The sequence below is a fragment of the Procambarus clarkii genome, chromosome 82 (genome assembly GCF_040958095.1).
Source record: "Procambarus clarkii isolate CNS0578487 chromosome 82, FALCON_Pclarkii_2.0, whole genome shotgun sequence".
In the NCBI taxonomy this organism is placed as follows: domain Eukaryota; kingdom Metazoa; phylum Arthropoda; class Malacostraca; order Decapoda; family Cambaridae; genus Procambarus; species Procambarus clarkii.
Genome location: NC_091231.1, coordinates 387,478 through 408,295, shown reverse-complemented (window position 1 = coordinate 408,295; position 20,818 = coordinate 387,478). Strand labels below are relative to the sequence as shown.

Sequence of the window (20,818 nt, the reverse complement as noted above, 5' to 3'; positions counted from 1 at the left end):
ATAACAGTGTTTGACGCTAGTTACAAAATTATTAATGTTGTATACACATGTACACACACGCATACATACATGTACACACACACACACACACACATATATATATATATATATATATATATATATATATATATATATATATATATATATATATATATATATATATATATATATATATATGTATGTCGTACCTAGTAGCCAGAAGGCACTTCTCGGCCTACTATGCAAGGCCCGATTTGCCTAATAAACCAAACTTTTCCAGAATTAATATATTTTCTCAAATTTTTTTCTGTTGAAATGATAAAGCTACCCATTTCATTATGTATGAGGTCAATTTTTTTTTATTGGAGTTAAAATTAACGTAGATATATGACCGAACCTAACCAACCCTACCTAACCTAACCTAACTTATCTTTATAGGTTAGGTTAGGTAGCCGTTAAAAGTTAGGTTAGGTTAGGTATGTTAGGTAGTCGAAAAACAATTGATTCATGAAAACTTGGCTTATTAGGCAAATCCGGCCTTGCATAGTAGGCTGAGAAGTGCGTTCTGGCTACTAGGTACGACATATATATATATATATGACAATGTCAGACCACGGAGGAAAAATGAAACAGGAATTTCCTTAAGTACTTTCGTATATTAATACATCTTCAGAAGGAGTGATTTTACAGATCGAGTGATGGGTATAAATAGGCAGGAGAGAGTGGTGAAGTGAGGTGAGGTACAATACTTGGACAACACAGACGGCCCATTGGCCCATCAGATGCTGCCAATTGGCCCATCAGATGCTGCCAATTGGCCCATTTGATGTAGCCCAATGGCCCATCTGATACAGCGAACATACAAGCACAATACATAGGTAATTATAGCATAAAATGGTAAATATATACAATGAATTAGTAAGACAAATGTTTTCCAATGATCCTACTTAAATCGCCCTTTAGCTGATCTATTAGAAATGGATCTAACATATAGACCACTGCTAATATTCAAATTACTTTCTTTTGTGATCTGTATCAAAGCAGATTCAATTATGTTTCTGTTATAGGTGCTTTTACAATTTGTTATTGAAGAAGCACTCTTCCAATCAATTTGGTGAGCTTTTTCTGACAAATGAACAAACAAAGCATTAGACAATTGGCCATGTCTTACAGAGTATTTATGTTGCGATATTCTACATTTTAAATCTTTAGATGTTTGCCCAACATAGAACTTATTACATTCCTTACAAGGTATTTTATAAATGACGCAATTATCACTACGAGGGCTGTTCCTATAACCTATAGGAACTAAGACACACTAAGGCACGTCACTTACCGGCTCAAACCCAAACGCCCACCTATCCACTCCATAGATGGCGTTGCTGTCTGAGCGCCACCTCACCAGAGGTCAGCAGCGGCTGTGTTATGAGCTGACCAGGACGGGAAACTAGCCCTTGTGGCTGGTATTTCCTGTCCTCACTTGATGACGCCGTCCATTTGGAGGGGGTTTCGGGAGCTGACCCACAGATGGCGTGGTCGTCACTGCTCCGTGCTCGGACGTTGGGCTTGGGTCCGTAACAGAAATAAACATAAATCCACATGCCTGGAGCCCGCGGTGCCCGGCGCCTTAATTGCTGTGGCAAGTCAGAGATGTTTATGATTCTGGTCTAGGAATACTGTGGGATTTCACCAAAATGTGTTGTATACAATGAAATGATTATACATTGCTCTGTTGTGAACATTGTATACAGTACCTCAAAATATAAATCCCACACCACTTAACTAGCTCCCAGATACCTAATTAATTCCCTACTCTCTGTAAATGTCTTCCTGGTGTGTGTGTGTGTGTGTGCGAGAAAAAAATAGTAAGTAGTTAGTAATAGTTGATTGACAGTTAAGAGGCGGGCCGAATGAGCAGAGTTCAACCCGCGCCTGCACAACTAGGTGAATACTCTCTCACTCTCTCTCTCACCACCCACATATGTGTTGTATGTGGATGCTGAAGTTCAGTCTCTTGTCTATGTATAGGTCAAGGAACTTTCCATAATCATTATTGCTAATGTTAACATTGTGTATCTGAAGTTGAATTTGGTTTTAGGATTCTTCCGAACAAAAATAGTAGTCGGTCTTCTTTATGTTTAATGTGAGCTTGTTAGTTTACATCCAAGAGTGGACTTTTTAAATGTTATTTTCATTATTATATAGTGCGTTTGGGTTGGGGTCTGAATAGATGAAGGTAGCATCGTCAGCACTTATGTTTACACTTATTGGAAGTATCTAAGTATCAACTAAAGTATCTTCACACTTGACTTAAACTTTAGTAGCTATTTTCTGGACCATTCCTCAAGTTTCGGAGGTCAACGAAGATGGAATTCACATGAAATGGATTATGTTACCATCACTAATAATGTTGTGTTTTCTCTGTCTAGCTTCAGACACGGTCATGTTACATTTGTGTCTTAGAGAGTTGCGCGCAATTAAGGATGGCAGAAATCACTTACAATTAATGCAGGATGGTAGAAAATCACTTACAATTAATGCATCAAGTTTGGAGACTTGAATTGAAATTGAAATTGAAATAAGTTTATTGAGGTAAAATATACACAAAGGGATGAGGTAGCTCAAGCTATTCTCACCCCGTTCAGTACATCGTGTTAATACATATATAGACACACACACTTGTACACATTTTAGTGTAACAAGCAAGGCAAATAGTTCTGTTTGATGGGTAGAGGCAACTGCACTTGCAGCTGCACCTGTGGGGCGGTGTAGGAAACCATCAATGTATATGATTTTAGAGAGAGAGAATGATCTGTGGACAGAGCATCAATATGGCGTAAGGTATTGGGCTTTGCCTCAAGATGAAGCATAATAAAGAACCCGAATATCAGGAGAAAAAATTACATTAAAACCTGTCCACATGATACATATATATAATCACGTTTTAAACATTTCAATTGTATTATTTGCATATATATATAATTAGGAAGTAATGTTTATCTGGGTAAGTTGTCAGCTTTTATGAACTAATAGCTAGTGCGGCTTGTATACTGGGTACATCCGGTCTCTTACCCTCTGCGGCGGTAACTTTATGGTCAGGAAGCCACAAATATTTACAGTTCAAGTTCAAGTATATTTATTGAGACAAGAAAAAAATACATTTCAAAGGGATAGAGTAACTTAGGCTATTTCTACCCCCTCTACTGCAAGTCCCTCAAGGGGCGCACAAATTCAGTAAGTACAAATAGACAATTAACATTACAAGAATCCCATTTAACATTGCAGGTTAATATATTAAGTACAGCATCTAATTGTTACACTCTTGGGGCAAAATTTTTGTAGCTCCTAAGTATACTGTCTATCATACCATTATCACACATACAAACAATTTGATGTGGTACATTACTTATTTCCTTATTTCTATAGTTATCAATAAGTTGACACTCTAATACATAATGTTCTAAGGTGTGGGCGTGCAGCATACTACATAATTTACAATCCTTATCTTTTTCACTGACATCAACTCCGTATTGCCAGATATATTTGTATCCTAATCTTAATCTCATGTAAATTGAATCCTTCAAAGTTGACTTTCCTTTACCATAGGTGAAGGACGAGTTTGTGTTTATTACTGAATAATTCTTAAGTGTGTTACTACTCCTGCCCGAAACGCTTTGCGTAATAGTGGCTTTAGGCATTGTATGTACTAGCTCTATCTATAAAGCCAACAAACTTTGTAAAATCTCTTTATGTTTGTACCTTACCTAAATAAAAATTATTATTTATTATTATTATTATTATTATCCACTATTGCCATTCTTTTTATCATTTCTTCATCTTCATTTCCTCTTATTAATGTTATATATACATGTACACATAATCATACATACATGTACATATATATACATATGCGGTAAATCCAGAGAAATGAAATATGAAATTTTCCGCATACAAATGATTATTGTTTCGTGATCGTCAATTGCTTATATACATATACATACATATACATTCACATACATATTCAATCACCCACACAAATACACACATCAATAATCTTTGTATCACAAGTGATTCAACAAGAGGCTCACAAGTCACTATACTAGGCACTTTACATCTATGGTGAGTCGTCCAATTACTAGTCTTGCTCTACACCCACCCAACTGGGCGGCAACTTAACAGTCATGTGCTCCACACCCACCCAACTGGGCGGCAGCTTTACAGTCATGTGCTCCACACCCACCCAACTGGGCGGCAGCTTAACAGTCATGTGCTCCACACCCACCCAACTGGGCGGCAGCTTAACAGTCATGTGCTCCACACCCACCCAACTGGGCGGCAGCTTAACAGTCATGTGCTTCACACCCACCCAACTGGGCGGCAGCTTTACAGTCATGTGCTCCATACCCACCCAACTGGGCGGCAGCTTAACAGTCATGTGCTCCACACCCACCCAACTGGGCGGCAGCTTTACAGTCATGTGCTCCACACCCACCCAACTGGGCGGCAGCTTTACAGTCATGTGCTCCACACCCAACCAACTGGGCGACGGCTTTACAATCATTTGCATGAATTACTTACAGTAAGCAATTTTTAGATACTTCGCTAAGATTTTGGGCAGCACATCATTATAAATGAAGTACTTACACTTTTCTTGGACACTAATGATGGTGTTATCTCTGAATTCCGCGATTTTTTTTAAATTCCAGTACTGTGTATAATGACGCAAAGTATGCGAATAGTTCTGCAATAGTGATCCTATCCTACGTCATAATTTACATACATATCTACTTCTGTTTTGTGTATTAAAATTACTACATTTTTATGTTAATTTATTTCTGTAAATGATGATGATGATCAATTTCAATAAATGTAAGTAAGAACATAAGAACGGAAACTGGTCGCGTAAATGGCAATGGTTGGGTACATTTCCTTTCACCTACCTAATGCAAATATTCATGTGTCCGGACACTGGCGATGGTGTAGCATTGCCTATTTATTTGACCATATCTTTGCTTTCATTTAAGATATGTTTTCCTTGAAATGTATTTACATTATCGTCTACATCTGTCTTTATTCTGAAATAAAAACCTTTGACGTAACTTTGCATATATGTACATTAATTATAAAATTGATTGGCTTGTGTGCAGGCCTTCACACTCCCTGAGCGAGCCATCAAGTAACTATAAAAAGGCATATATCTTCACTTTCACTTCAGTTATATTTATACCAAAGTATTAACATGCAGCTTATATGTCTTTCTGATGACATAAAAAACTTCGTTTTTTACAATATCTAGATTCAATTAACATTGATTTTCAAAAGGTCATAGTTCCCATCGAAAGGGAGAGCGTCGGCCAAGAAGCCTTGTTTAAAATATGAATATTTTTCCTCTCTAATAAGGTATAATCTCTGTGATACATTAACACAAACTATTTTATATCTGCCTTTCTGATAACATATATAAATATAATCTTTATTTGTGAATATTTGTTAATTAAGCAATATATCAGAGAGCGTGTAGGGTTCGGTGTTCTATGAACGAAAAGGACTGGAGTAGTTTAAATAGCGAACGCATACCAACGAATAACGCTAGTATCTATATAACAAATTTATTGTCATGTGGAATTGATTTAACTTCCAGACACTTTTTTTAATAAATATTAAATATTTTGTAGCTGTTTATGAAAAATATTATTATAAATACACATTCTACTTGTTAATATTACCAATTAAATTTGCGACAATTTGAGCCATGAAATACGACGACTGGATCACTGTGTACAGGAGGCTGTTATGGCAGCAAACACTCTCCAGGCGACCATATATCTTGGATAAGTCGCTCCACACAATTGTCGCTTGGACCGTCGACTTCCTATGGCGTCACCTCTCTCATATTTACGTCTCATTTCGTTACGAAATTAGATTATTTCAGAGTAAAAATAGGTTTGATCATGTTCTACGTGTAGCACCAACATTATAGTAAGTAAATATACCATATTTCTTCATTACTTACGTAATGCTAGGACGATTTGTGTAGTTTTGGGCCGATTTGGGCCGATTTGGGTAATTCTATGGACCCCCCACCACATCCAGAGGGTACACCAGGAACCCGCCGACTGATCGTACAGCTCGACGCCCTAAGATCCAACAAGAAAATACCCAGTGTCATATCAGTCACAGTTGTTGTTGCCTCTCAGCAAAATGGTAACCCTGCAGACAGTACTCGCAACACGCTTTTTGACGCCCCCAGGTGGACTGTGGAGCAGCAGCAGCAGCAGCAGCCACTCACGCTGACGCTGGACGGCCGTGTTGTTGTTACTGGGTTAGGGGCAGTTATAGCACCCTTACAGTTATATTTATTTACTTATTTATTTATTTATATACAAGAAGGTACATTGGGTTTGTTAGGGTACATAGGATGGTACTTAACACTTAAGTGTTAAGTACCATGTGGAAACTATACCATAACACAAAGTGTTAAGTATAAGTTATACTTAAAAGTGTTAAGTATGTGTTATACAAAGTGTTAAGTATAACACAAAGTGTTAAGTATAAGTTACCTAAATAAAATTGTATTGTATTGTATTGTATTGTAAGTAATGACATAATGATCTAGTCCCCATGGTGTAGTGGTAAGACACTCGCCTGGCGTTCCGCGAGCGCATGAGTTCATATCCTGGCCGGGGAGGATTTACTGGGCACAAATCCTTAACTGTAGCCTCTGTTTAACGCAACAGTAAAATGTGTACTTGGTTGTAACAACGATTCTTCGCGGCGGGGATCGTATTCCAGGGACCTGCCCGAAACGCTACGCGTACTAGTGGCTGTACAAGAATGTAACAACTCTTGTATATATCTAAAAAAAAAAAAGTACCATAACACGCGGAAAGACCAAGGAACAACTTCTCAGGCCCCTGGCCCCACGGTTAGAGGATAGGAGATGGATCCTCCCTAGCCTGTTCTTTCCTGGTTTTGCTGGGAAACTAAAACAAACTCTCAGACGTATGGGCCCTGGATGAGGGAGACGCATACAGTGACCACCCGTCTTGGGAGAATTTCCCGCAAAATCCACCAATGATTGCGTGGAGGCGAGGCGAGTCCATCAAGGATCACCTCGTCCGAGCAGGTCTACAACCCGGCACCCACGACCCGACAAGGAAGTAGGATATCCATGCCGAAGGAACCTGTCAAAACCCACCAGCGCAGACCTAACCTGACACAGGAGCCTGTACAACACACCAAGGAGGTAACCGAAGTATGTGAAGTGGTTAGGAGGGGCCTACATGCAAACGATTGACGAAGATTATGAGCCACCCAAGGTTATTCATGCACGGGCATGAATAACCCGTAACCGTGAAGCCTGGCCCATTAGTACCCGATGGTACTATCGTTATTGGTGCCTATAAGTACCCGTCCTGCCGGGCGCCACTCGCTTTACAATGGAGACAAATCCCCTAGCGCTCGATTTCTACCTTTCGCCCCAAAAAAATCGCGATGCTCCCTTCGACACATTCACAGCGCTTTTGTATTTTGCGCTTCAAGTGTATGTGCAAGTTGTCATGGATATTATGTGTTGTTCATTTATGACGTGTGATTTGACATTTTTAATAGTGTATATGCTTAGTATGGCATAATGATCACGAACTCTTGCAATAATGATCCGTGGATAGCATTGTCTAAGAGACCAGGACCTATTACACCATCACTTCTTCCACCTGAGAAATGGGTGGTGTTGGATGGGTTTAGATAAAATAAGTCACTGTTATCGTTGAGGAATTTTACAGTGGTGGAAAGTGGTGAGATGGGTGACAGTGGTGGAGAGTGGTGACAGTGGTGAGATGGGTGACAGTGGTGGAGAGTGGTGACAGTGGTGAGATGGGTGACAGTGGTGGAGAGTGGTGACAGTGGTGGAGAGTGGTGACAGTGGTGGAGAGTGGTGACAGTGGTGGAGAGTGGTGACAGTGGTGGAGAGTGGTGACAGCGGTGAGATGGGTGACAGTGGTGGAGAGTGGTGACAGTGGTGGAGAGTGGTGACAGTGGTGGAGAGTGGTGACAGCGGTGAGATGGGTGACAGTGGTGGAGAGTGGTGACAGTGGTGAAGAGTGGTGACAGCGGTGAGATGGGTGACAGTGGTGGAGAGTGGTGAAGAGTGGTGACAGCGGTGAGATGGGTGACAGTGGTGGAGGAGAGAGGGAAGTGTAATGGTAGAGTGGTGAGGTAGCCTCTGCCACAGCCACTCTCCTGGCGGCCTCAGTACTAGCTGTGGTGCCGCCCTGTGGAGTCCTGTTGCGGCGTCCTCTCCCACCTACACACACACGTGAGTCTTCTCTTCCGCCATAACTGTAATATTCTCCTCCCCCATGTTTCACTTTGCTTTGACAGTATGACCAGGGGCGGTGAAGTGCCAATTTTATAGGTGCCAGAGCTGTGGTGTGCCTAGCAAAAGCCTAGCATTTCCTATCCTGTTTCTATATATGTCACGCGATTATGTATTTCGTGTTTGTACTCACTAATTATCATAAAATATAATTATCAAACAAATAAAGAAAAAACACTAATCGTGTATTTATCAATGTAAGAAGTTAAAACACTTAGTGCTCACAAAATACAACCAGAGAGAAGTTTCACAAGTGTCCACGAAGGGCCAGGTGTGAGGTGTTTTCTGGGGTGTGAAGCAACACTTGTCCTGGTGATGGCACCTGTTGATCTGTGGCACCACAGCCATGATATATGGCTCAGGATCTGTGGCACCACAGCCATGATATATGGCTCAGGATCTGTGGCACCACAGTCATGATATATGGCTCAGGATCTGTGGCACCACAGCCATGATATATGGCTCAGGATCTGTGGCACCACAGTCATGATATATGGCTCAGGTTCTGTGGCACCACAGTCATGATATATGGCTCAGGATCTGTGGCACCACAGTCATGATATATGGCTCAGGATCTGTGGCACCACAGTCATGATATATGGCTCAAGATCTGTGGTACCACAGCCATGATATATGGCTCAGGTTCTGTGGTACCACAGTCATGATATATGGCTCAGGATCTGTGGCACCACAGTCATGATATATGGCTCAGGATCTGTGGTACCACAGTCATGATATATGGCTCAGGTTCTGTGGTACCACAGTCATGATATATGGCTCAGGATCTGTGGCACCACAGCCATGATATATGGCTCAGGTTCTGTGGTACCACAGCCATGATATATGGCTCAGGTTCTGTGGTACCACAGTCATGATATATGGCTCAGGATCTGTGGCACCACAGTCATGATATATGGCTCAAGATCTGTGGTACCACAGTCATGATATATGGCTCAGGATCTGTGGCACCACAGTCATGATATATGGCTCAGGATCTGTGGCACCACAGTCATGATATATGGCTCAGGATCTGTGGCACCAGTCATGATATATGGCTCAGGATCTGTAGCACCGTAACCATGATATATGGCTCAGGTTCTGTGGCACCGTAACCATGATATATGGCTCAGGATCTGTGGCACCACAGCCATGATATATGGCTCAGGATCTGTAGCACCACAGCCATGATATATGGCTCAGGATCTGTGGCACCACAGCCATGATATATGGCTCAGGATCTGTGGCACCACAGCCATGATATATGGCTCAGGATCTGTGGCACCACAGTCATGATATATGGCTCAGGATCTGTGGCACCACAGCCATGATATATGGCTCAGGATCTGTGGCACCACAGTCATGATATATGACTCAGGATCTGTGGCACCACAGTCATGATATATGGCTCAGGATCTGTGGCACCACAGTCATGATATATGGCTCAGGATCTGTAGCACCACAGCCATGATATATGGCTCAGGATCTGTGGCACCACAGCCATGATATATGGCTCAGGATCTGTGGCACCACAGCCATGATATATGGCTCAGGATCTGTGGCACCACAGTCATGATATATGGCTCAGGATCTGTGGCACCACAGCCATGATATATGGCTCAGGATCTGTGGCACCACAGTCATGATATATGACTCAGGATCTGTGGCACCACAGTCATGATATATGACTCAGGATCTGTGGCACCACAACCATGATATATGGCTCAGGATGCCATTGAAGTAGAGCATAGCACCGTAGCCATGATATAAGGCTCAGGATGCCACTGAAGTAGAGCATAGCACCGTAGCCATGATATAAGGCTCAGGATGCCACTGAAGTAGAGCATAGCACCGTAGCCATGATATAAGGCTCAGGATGCCACTGAAGTAGAGCAGGTTCATGTAGTGTAACAAAGATAATGATACATAATGTATGAGTACCCTTGAGCGTGGTGGTATTATAGCCTGGTTTATGTGAGTTAATCCCCTCTCACACTCAGCAGTACTAACAGTACTAATGACAATAACTTGTCAACAGCTCGGTAATGGGTGTACATCTTGGGGGAGGCGGCGTCCAGGATCCTCCACACATGGGTGTACATCTTGGGGGAGGACCTCTCACACTCAGCAGTACTAACAGTACTAATGACAATAACTTGTCAACAACTCGGTAATGGGTGTACATCTTGGGGGAGGCGGCGTCCAGGATCCTCCACACATGGGTGTACATCTTGGGGGAGGCGGCGTCCAGGATCCTCCACACATGGGTGTACATCTTGGGGGAGGCGGCGTCCAGGATCCTCCACACATGGGTGTACATCTTGGGGGAGGCGGCGTCCAGGATCCTCCACACATGGGTGTACATCTTGGGGGAGGCGGCGTCCAGGATCCTCCACACATGGGTGTACATCTTGGGGGAGGCGGCGTCCAGGATCCTCCACACATGGGTGTACATCTTGGGGGAGGCGGCGTCCAGGATCCTCCACACAGTCTCTAAAGGCATTTACTGCCCAGTAAGAAGAAAGATTAAACCTCTTACATAGAGATAATATTTCAGCTTCTCCGTAATTAGGTGGTATTTCATCAGGCCAGCCGCCATTAGTCATTTTCAAGGACACACATTTCACTTAGCAGTAATTTATACCCACTTTGAGGTTCAGAGGTTTGAGAGGCTTTCATGGATGTTGTCGTGAACATAAGGTGACCTTGATTTGGCGCTGCAAAGTGTTCACAAGACTAGTAAGAAACTGTTCATAATTAGTGGAGACAATTTTCTCGTTGCTTCTTATGGTAATTCCTCCAAACTTGACCTTTTTAATTGTCTTTTGAGCTTCTAAAGTTCTAGTGCCAGGTTTCTCTCTTAGTCCACGCAATGACCTTATGCTCCGTTCATAGTATGGTCTGTCAGTCTGAGCTAAATAATATGCAGAGCGCAAAATTGAACAAGTTGTGTTGGGATGCGAAGCATTCATGGCGTCACACAATTTTCCAAGAACATCGTCACTAGCAACATTTTCAACACGTAAAGCAGCAGTGTAAACTTTCCATACTTTATGACCAACTATTTTTGTTGTGAGAGACTTCAAGCGTGTAGTTGGACCTGTTCCATAATAGCATACTTGGTACATCTGCCACTCACTTGATAGTCAAAAACCCTTAGAAGTGAAAAGTGTTACATTGCTTATATTTGCACATACTTTACACCCAAGTTTATCATCCCTAAAGTCTAACCATGGATAGGTTTCCTTTCATTTCTTCAGTCCAAACACCTGAGCAGGGATACAAATTAGATCTCAAAGCACCAGTACTTTCTGAATTGCACATGGATCCACCTTACCTTGAGGTTACCTTGAGGTGCTTCCGGGGCTTAGCGTCCCCGCGGCCCGGTCGTCGACCAGGCCTCCTGGTTGCTGGACTGATCAACCAGGCTGTTGGACGCGCTGCTCACAGCCTGACGTATGAGTCACAGCCTGGTTGATCAGGTATCCTTTGGAGGTGCTTATCCAGTTCTCTCTTGAACACTGTGAGGGGTCGGCCAGTTATGCCCCTTATGTGTAGTGGAAGCGAGTTGAACAGTCTCGGGCCTCTGATGTTGATAAGAGTTCTCTCTCAGAGTACCTGTTGCACCTCTGCTTTTCAACGGGGTTTCCAGTTTGAAAATTTGAATTAGAAGCAGCCGTAACACATCTTTTGCCATTTTCACTGTTATCATTATCAGTCTCCTGTATGTTATTCTTCTTACACTCCTCATTTGGTTTACACGAAAGAAGAAAGTCAACATCTTTGCCATGATGGGGTTGTTTGTGAGAAAATGCTTCTGTATTAGAGAAACATCCAGGGACCACCAGCCACCACCAGGGACCACCAGCCACCACCAGGGACCACCAGCCACCACCAGGGACCACCAGCCACCACCAGGGACCACCAGCCACCACCAGGGACCACCAGCCACCACCAGGGACCACCAGCCACCACCAGGGACCACCAGCCACCACCAGGGACCACCAGCCACCACCAGAGATCCCCTGCCACCCCCAGGGACCACCAGCCACCACCAGGGACCACCAGCCACCACCAGGGACCACCAGCCACCACCAGGGACCACCAGCCACCACCACCAGGGACCACCAGCCACCACCACCAGGGACCACCAGCCACCACCAGGGACCACCAGCCACCACCAGGGACCACCAGCCACCACCAGGGATCCCCTGCCACCACCACCAGGGACCACCAGCCACCACCACCAGGGACCACCAGCCACCACCAGGGACCACCAGCCACCACCAGGGACCACCAGCCACCACCAGGGACCACCAGCCACCACCACCAGGGACCACCAGTCACCACCACCAGGGACCACCAGCCACCACCACCAGGGACCACCAGTCACCACCACCAGGGACCACCAGCCACCACCAGGGATCCCCTGCCACCACCACCAGGGACCACCAGCCACCACCACCAGGGACCACCAGCCACCACCAGGGACCACCAGCCACCACCAGGGACCACCAGCCACCACCACCAGGGACCACCAGTCACCACCACCAGGGACCACCAGCCACCACCACCAGGGACCACCAGTCACCACCACCAGGGACCACCAGCCACCACCAGGGACCACCAGCCACCACCAGGGACCACCAGCCACCCCCAGGGACCACCAGCCAACCCCAGGGACCACCAGCCACCACCAGGGACTACCAGCCACCACCAGGGACCACCAGCCGCCACCCGGGACCACCAGGGACCACCAGTCACCACCACCAGGGACCACCAGCCACCACCACCAGGGACCACCAGTCACCACCACCAGGGACCACCAGCCACCACCAGGGATCCCCTGCCACCACCACCAGGGACCACCAGCCACCACCACCAGGGACCACCAGCCACCACCAGGGACCACCAGCCACCCCCAGGGACTACCAGCCACCACCAGGGACCACCAGCCACCACCAGGGACTACCAGCCACCACCAGGGACCACCAGCCACCACCACCAGGGACCACCAGGGACCGCCAGCCACCACCAGGGACCACCAGCCACCACCAGGGACCACCAGCCACCACCAGCCACCACCAGGGACCTCCAGCCACCACCAGGGACTACCAACCACCACCAGGGACCACCAGCTACCACCAGGGACTACCAACCACCACCAGGGACCACCAGCGACCACCAGCTACCACCAGGGACTACCAACCACCACCAGGGACCACCAGCCACCACCAGCCACCACCAGCCACCACCACCAGAGACCACCTGCCTCCACCAGGGACCACCAGCCACCACCAGGGACTACCAACCACCACCAGGGACCACCAGCTACCACCAGGGACTACCAACCACCACCAGGGACCACCAGCCACCACCAGGGACCACCAACCACCACCAGGGACCACCAGCCACCACCAGGGACCACCAGCCACCACCAGCACCACCACCAGAGACCACCTGCCTCCACCAGGGACCACCAGCCACCACCAGGGACTACCAACCACCACCAGGGACCATCAGCTACCACCAGGGACTACCAACCACCACCAAGGACCACCAGCCACCACCAGGGACCACCAACCACCACCAGGGACCACCAGCCACCACCAGGGACCACCAGCCACCACCAGGGACCACCAACCACCACCAGGGACCACCAACCACCACCAGGGACCACCAACCACCACCAGGGACCACCCGCCACCACCATGGACCACCAACCACCACCAGGGACCACCAGCCACCACCAGGGACCACCAACCACCACCAGGGACCACCAGCCACCACCATGGACCACCAGCCACCATCAGGGACCACCAGCCACCACCCGGGACCACCAGCCACCACCAGGGACCACCAGCCACCACCAGGGACCACCAGCCACCACCATGGACCACCAGCCACCACCAGGGACCACCAGTCACCACCAGCCACCACCAGGGACCACCAGCCACCACCAGGGACCACCAGCCACCACCAGGGACCACCAGCCACCACCAGGGACCACCAGCCACCACCAGGGACCACCATGGACCACCAGCAGGGACCACCAGTCACCACCAGGGACCACCAGCCACCACCAGGGACCACCAGTCACCACCAGGGACCACCAGTCACCACCAGCCACCACCAGGGACCACCAGGGACCACCAGCCACCACCAGGGACCATCATGGACCACCAGCCACCACCAGGGACCACCAGCCACCACCAGGGACCACCATGGACCACCAGCAGGGACCACCAGTCACCACCAGGGACCACCAGCCACCACCAGGGACCACCAGTCACCACCAGCCACCACCAGGGACCACCAGCCACCACCAGGGACCATCATGGACCACCAGCCACCACCAGGGACCACCAGCCACCACCAGCCACCACCAGGGACCACCAGCCACCACCAGGGACCATCATGGACCACCAGCCACCACCAGGGACCACCAGACACCACCAGGGACCATCATGGACCACCAGCCACCACCAGGGACCATCATGGACCACCAGCCACCACCAGGGACCATCATGGACCACCAGCCACCACCAGGGACCACCAGCCACCACCAGGGACCATCATGGACCACCAGCCACCACCAGGGACCATCATGGACCACCAGCCACCACCAGGGACCATCATGGACCACCAGCCACCACCAGGGACCATCATGGACCACCAGCCACCACCAGGGACCATCATGGACCACCAGCCACCACCAGGGACCATCATGGACCACCAGCCACCACCAGGGACCACCAGTCACCACCAGCCACCACCAGGGACCATCATGGACCACCAGCCACCACCAGGGACCACCAGCCACCACCAGGGACCATCATGGACCACCAGCCACCACCAGGGACCATCATGGACCACCAGCCACCACCAGGGACCATCATGGACCACCAGGGACCACCAGCCACCACCAGGGTCCACCAGTCACCACCAGCCACCACCAGGGACCACCAGCCACCACTTTACTACTTGCCTCTGAAACACAGAAGCAGAGTTGCCGACTCAGTATTTCACGCGACACTCTGGGTTAATGGAGGACCATCGAACAGTTTCAGATTCAGATTCAGATTCAGATGTTTATTCAGGTAAGGTATATACATACAAGTGATGTTACATTAATGGATTGATATATAGATAGAGCTAGTACATACAATGCCTAAAGCCACTATTACGCAATGCGTTTCGGGCAAGAAAAACATTAATATCTAGAACTTAATACTAATTGAGCATAAAGAATAAAAAGTGTTGAGAACAAATACAAATAAAGATAAAAAAAAAAAAAAGGGGGAACATGACTGAAAAAGCAGCACAAATACAATAGGTTGACAAACAGTGTTGATTAAAAAAAAAGAAAATAACGGACATGGGTTGACAATAGAGGAGTGAGGTAGGTTACAGGGAATTTATTAGGTAGTGTTTAGTTTTTATCTTAAACTGGTTGAGAGAGGTACAGTCTTTAACATGGTTGGGAAGGTCATTCCACATTCTGGGCCCCTTGATTTGCAGAGCATTTCTGGTTTGATTAAGTCGTACTCTAGGAATATCAAAACTGTATTTATTTCTGGTGTGGTGCTCATGGGTTCTGTTACAACCTTCTATGAAGCTTTTAAGATCAGGATTGGCATTATAGTTTAGCGTTTTATATATGTATAATACACATGAGAGAATGTGCAGTGACTTAATGTCTAACATATTCAGGGATTTGAATAGGGGTACCGAGTGATGTCTGGGGCCAGAATTGGATATTGTCCTAATAGCAGCTTTGTGTTGAGTAATTAGAGGACGTAAATGATTTTGGGTAGTAGAGCCCCAAGCACAAATACCATAGTTGAGATATGGATAGATAAGGGAGTAATAGAGAGTCACCAGGACAGGGCGTGGTACATAATATCTGATCTTAGAAAGAATGCCCACAGTTTTTGAAACTTTTTTAGATATGTTTAGAATGTGTCCCTGGAAATTCAGCTTGTGGTCAATGAGAATGCCAAGGAATTTGCCATCTAATTTGTTACAAATTTGGGTATTGTTTATTTTGAGATTTATTTGATTAGAGGATTTATTGCCAAACAGAATATAGAAAGTTTTGTCAATGTTAAGGGTGAGTTTGTTGGCAGTTAGCTGCCAGTTTGTTGGCAGTTGGCAGTTAGTTGGCAGTTGTATGAACTCTATCAACAGTTGTTGATAGAGTTCTCTCTCAGAGTACCTGTTGCACCTCTGCTTTTCAACGGGGTTTCCAGTTTGAAAATTTGAATTAGAAGCAGCCGTAACACATCTTTTGCCATTTTCACTGTTATCATTATCAGTCTCCTGTACGTTATTCTTCTTACACTCCTCATTTGGTTTACACGAAAGAAGAAAGTCAACATCTTTGCCATGATGGGGTTGTTTGTGAGAAAATGCTTCTGTATTAGAGAAACATCCAGGGACCACCAGCCACCACCAGGGACCACCAGCCACCACCAGGGACCACCAGCCACCACCAGGGATCCCCTGCCACCACCACCAGGGACCACCAGCCACCACCACCAGGGACCACCAGCCACCACCACCAGGGACCACCAGCCACCACCAGGGACCACCAGCCACCACCAGGGACCACCAGCCACCACCAGGGACCACCAGCCACCACCACCAGGGACCACCAGTCACCACCACCAGGGACCACCAGCCACCACCACCAGGGACCACCAGTCACCACCACCAGGGACCACCAGCCACCACCAGGGATCCCCTGCCACCACCACCAGGGATCCCCTGCCACCACCACCAGGGACCACCAGCCACCACCACCAGGGACCACCAGCCACCACCAGGGACCACCAGCCACCACCAGGGACCACCAGCCACCACCACCAGGGACCACCAGTCACCACCACCAGGGACCACCAGCCACCACCACCAGGGACCACCAGTCACCACCACCAGGGACCACCAGCCACCACCAGGGACCACCAGCCACCACCAGGGACCACCAGCCACCCCCAGGGACCACCAGCCAACCCCAGGGACCACCAGCCACCACCAGGGACTACCAGCCACCACCAGGGACCACCAGCCGCCACCCGGGACCACCAGGGACCACCAGTCACCACCACCAGGGACCACCAGCCACCACCACCAGGGACCACCAGTCACCACCACCAGGGACCACCAGCCACCACCAGGGATCCCCTGCCACCACCACCAGGGACCACCAGCCACCACCACCAGGGACCACCAGCCACCACCAGGGACCACCAGCCACCCCCAGGGACTACCAGCCACCACCAGGGACCACCAGCCACCACCAGGGACTACCAGCCACCACCAGGGACCACCAGCCACCACCACCAGGGACCACCAGGGACCACCAGCCACCACCAGGGACCACCAGCCACCACCAGGGACCACCAGCCACCACCAGGGACCTCCAGCCACCACCAGGGACTACCAACCACCACCAGGGACCACCAGCTACCACCAGGGACTACCAACCACCACCAGGGACCACCAGCGACCACCAGCTACCACCAGGGACTACCAACCACCACCAGGGACCACCAGCCACCACCAGCCACCACCACCAGAGACCACCTGCCTCCACCAGGGACCACCAGCCACCACCAGGGACTACCAACCACCACCAGGGACCACCAGCTACCACCAGGGACTACCAACCACCACCAGGGACCACCAGCCAAAACCAGGGACCACCAACCACCACCAGGGACCACCAGCCACCACCAGGGACCACCAGCCACCACCAGCCACCACCACCAGAGACCACCTGCCTCCACCAGGGACCACCAGCCACCACCAGGGACTACCAACCACCACCAGGGACCACCAGCTACCACCAGGGACTACCAACCACCACCAGGGACCACCAGCCACCACCAGGGACCACCAACCATCACCAGGGACCACCAGCCACCACCAGGGACCACCAGCCACCACCAGGGACCACCAACCACCACCAGGGACCACCAACCACCACCAGGGACCACCAACCACCACCAGGGACCACCCGCCACCACCATGGACCACCAACCACCACCAGGGACCACCAGCCACCACCAGGGACCACCAACCACCACCAGGGACCACCAGCCACCACCATGGACCACCAGCCACCATCAGGGACCACCAGCCACCACCCGGGACCACCAGCCACCACCAGGGACCACCAGCCACCACCAGGGACCACCAGCCACCACCATGGACCACCAGCCACCACCAGGGACCACCAGTCACCACCAGCCACCACCAGGGACCACCAGCCACCACCAGGGACCACCAGCCACCACCAGGGACCACCAGCCACCACCAGGGACCACCAGCCACCACCAGGGACCACCATGGACCACCAGCAGGGACCACCAGTCACCACCAGGGACCACCAGCCACCACCAGGGACCACCAGTCACCACCAGGGACCACCAGTCACCACCAGCCACCACCAGGGACCACCAGGGACCACCAGCCACCACCAGGGACCATCATGGACCACCAGCCACCACCAGGGACAACCAGCCACCACTAGGGACCACCAGCAGGGACCACCAGTCACCACCAGGGACCACCAGCCACCACCAGGGACCACCAGTCACCACCAGCCACCACCAGGGACCACCAGCCACCACCAGGGACCATCATGGACCACCAGCCACCACCAGGGACCATCATGGACCACCAGCCACCACCAGGGACCACCAGCCACCACCAGGGACCACCAGCCACCACCAGGGACCATCATGGACCACCAGCCACCACCAGGGACCACCAGCCACCACCAGGGACCATCATGGACCACCAGCCACCACCAGGGACCATCATGGACCACCAGCCACCACCAGCCACCACCAGGTACCATCATGGACCACCAGCCACCACCAGGGACCATCATGGACCACCAGCCACCACCAGGGACCATCATGGACCACCAGCCACCACCAGGGACCATCATGGACCACCAGCCACCACCAGGGACCACCAGTCACCACCAGCCACCACCAGGGACCATCATGGACCACCAGCCACCACCAGGGACCACCAGCCACCACCAGGGACCATCATGGACCACCAGCCACCACCAGGGACCATCATGGACCACCAGCCACCACCAGGGACCATCATGGACCACCAGCCACCACCAGGGACCATCATGGACCACCAGCCACCACCAGGGACCACCAGCCACCACCAGGGACCACCAGTCACCACCAGCCACCACCAGGGACCACCAGCCACCACTTTACTACTTGCCTCTGAAACACAGAAGCAGAGTTGCCGACTCAGTATTTCACGCGACACTCTGGGTCAATGGAGGACCATCGAACAGTTGTATGCTCGATGCTGAATTCATCTGGAAGTTGATCACTGGTGTAGCTCCCAAATGACCACAGCCTCAAGCGTATGAAGCCTTCTGCAATCGTCGGTGCGTGTCATTATTGTCGTATCTTTCACTATATCTTGGCGATTAAAGATGATGTTGGTTAATACCTCCGTCTTGCAAATGAAGTGTAAGACGTCTACTCAATGTATTTGTGGTATGTCCAATGTAGCATATATTTTGGAGTACAAAGTCTCCATAGCTGCAATTTGTATTGACACACTACATTAGTGCACCTCAGGTTGTCAAGGAGGCAGCGATGTTATTTCTCATGAGGGAAGATGTACGAGAATTGTTATAATAAATGACAGGACGACTCCTTTCCTTTTCACTGCAAGGTTTGCAATACCTGTCAATTATGTCTCGTATCACCTTCTCATCCTTCTTGTATGACTGAGTGAAAGTTTTTTTTATATAATACACTACAATGTTTTCTCTTGGAGGCCGATTTTCCACCCCTGGGGCCTGATTATCCTCAGACAGATGGTGGCCTAGGCTATTATTTACGATTTCGTCGAATTCTGTATTGGTGTAAGCGTTGTTCACAACACTGGCGGATTCGTTCAAGTTCCTGGTTGTTTTTGTTGTTAAAGATTCGCTACCTGGAACAAAGTTACATGTAGCACGGGCTATGGTGAGCCCGTAACTTGATTGAGTTCCTGGTGAGAGAGCTGCCAAGATGAGCATGTGCGTATAGCGCAACCTACATATGCATTGATGACGCTTCTTTTATACCTATCAGCGCATTCACTCACCGATCATACATTTTTGAAAAGACATACAGGAAAATGTATGAGTGCACGGGTCTCCACTCAGCACACAGACGTACGGATCTCTGTTATTACACAACTAAATCATTCGTTCCACAGATTATCATGACCATGTTGTTGTTGTTATAGATTCAGGTACTGGGAACAAAAAGTTCCAAGTAGCAGGGGCTATGGTGAGCCCGTAGTGGACTTACCTGGCACAGGAGCGGGGCTGTAACGTGAGATCATGTACAAAATAATAAGACCAATAAAGTAGGAGGAAAGTATGGTGTAGGAAGCTGGGTGACCTGCAGGTACTAGCAGCCGGAG

At 49.0% G+C, this 20,818-nt stretch overlaps 1 protein-coding gene and 1 long non-coding RNA gene across 3 annotated transcripts in view; one reads left to right on the top strand and one right to left on the bottom strand.

Moving 5' to 3' along the window:
* Nucleotides 1-3,098: 3,098 nt before the first annotated feature.
* Nucleotides 3,099-8,085, bottom strand: LOC138358213 (uncharacterized). Its single transcript, XR_011225239.1, has 2 exons — nucleotides 5,993-8,085; nucleotides 3,099-5,054 (listed from the first exon to the last, which is right to left on the bottom strand). It is a non-coding gene; the product is annotated as an uncharacterized lncRNA (long non-coding RNA).
* A 71-nt stretch (nucleotides 8,086-8,156) lies between these two features.
* Nucleotides 8,157-20,818, top strand: part of LOC123764267 (ileal sodium/bile acid cotransporter) — a 28,220-nt gene continuing 15,558 nt past the window's right edge. Inside the window, exon 1 of one of the 2 annotated variants that reach the window (XM_045751827.2) lies at nucleotides 8,157-8,296. The gene's annotated coding sequence lies outside the window, so the exon portion shown is untranslated. The remainder of the gene's footprint in view (nucleotides 8,297-20,818) is intronic. The other variant, XM_069315722.1, reaches the window with a different exon arrangement.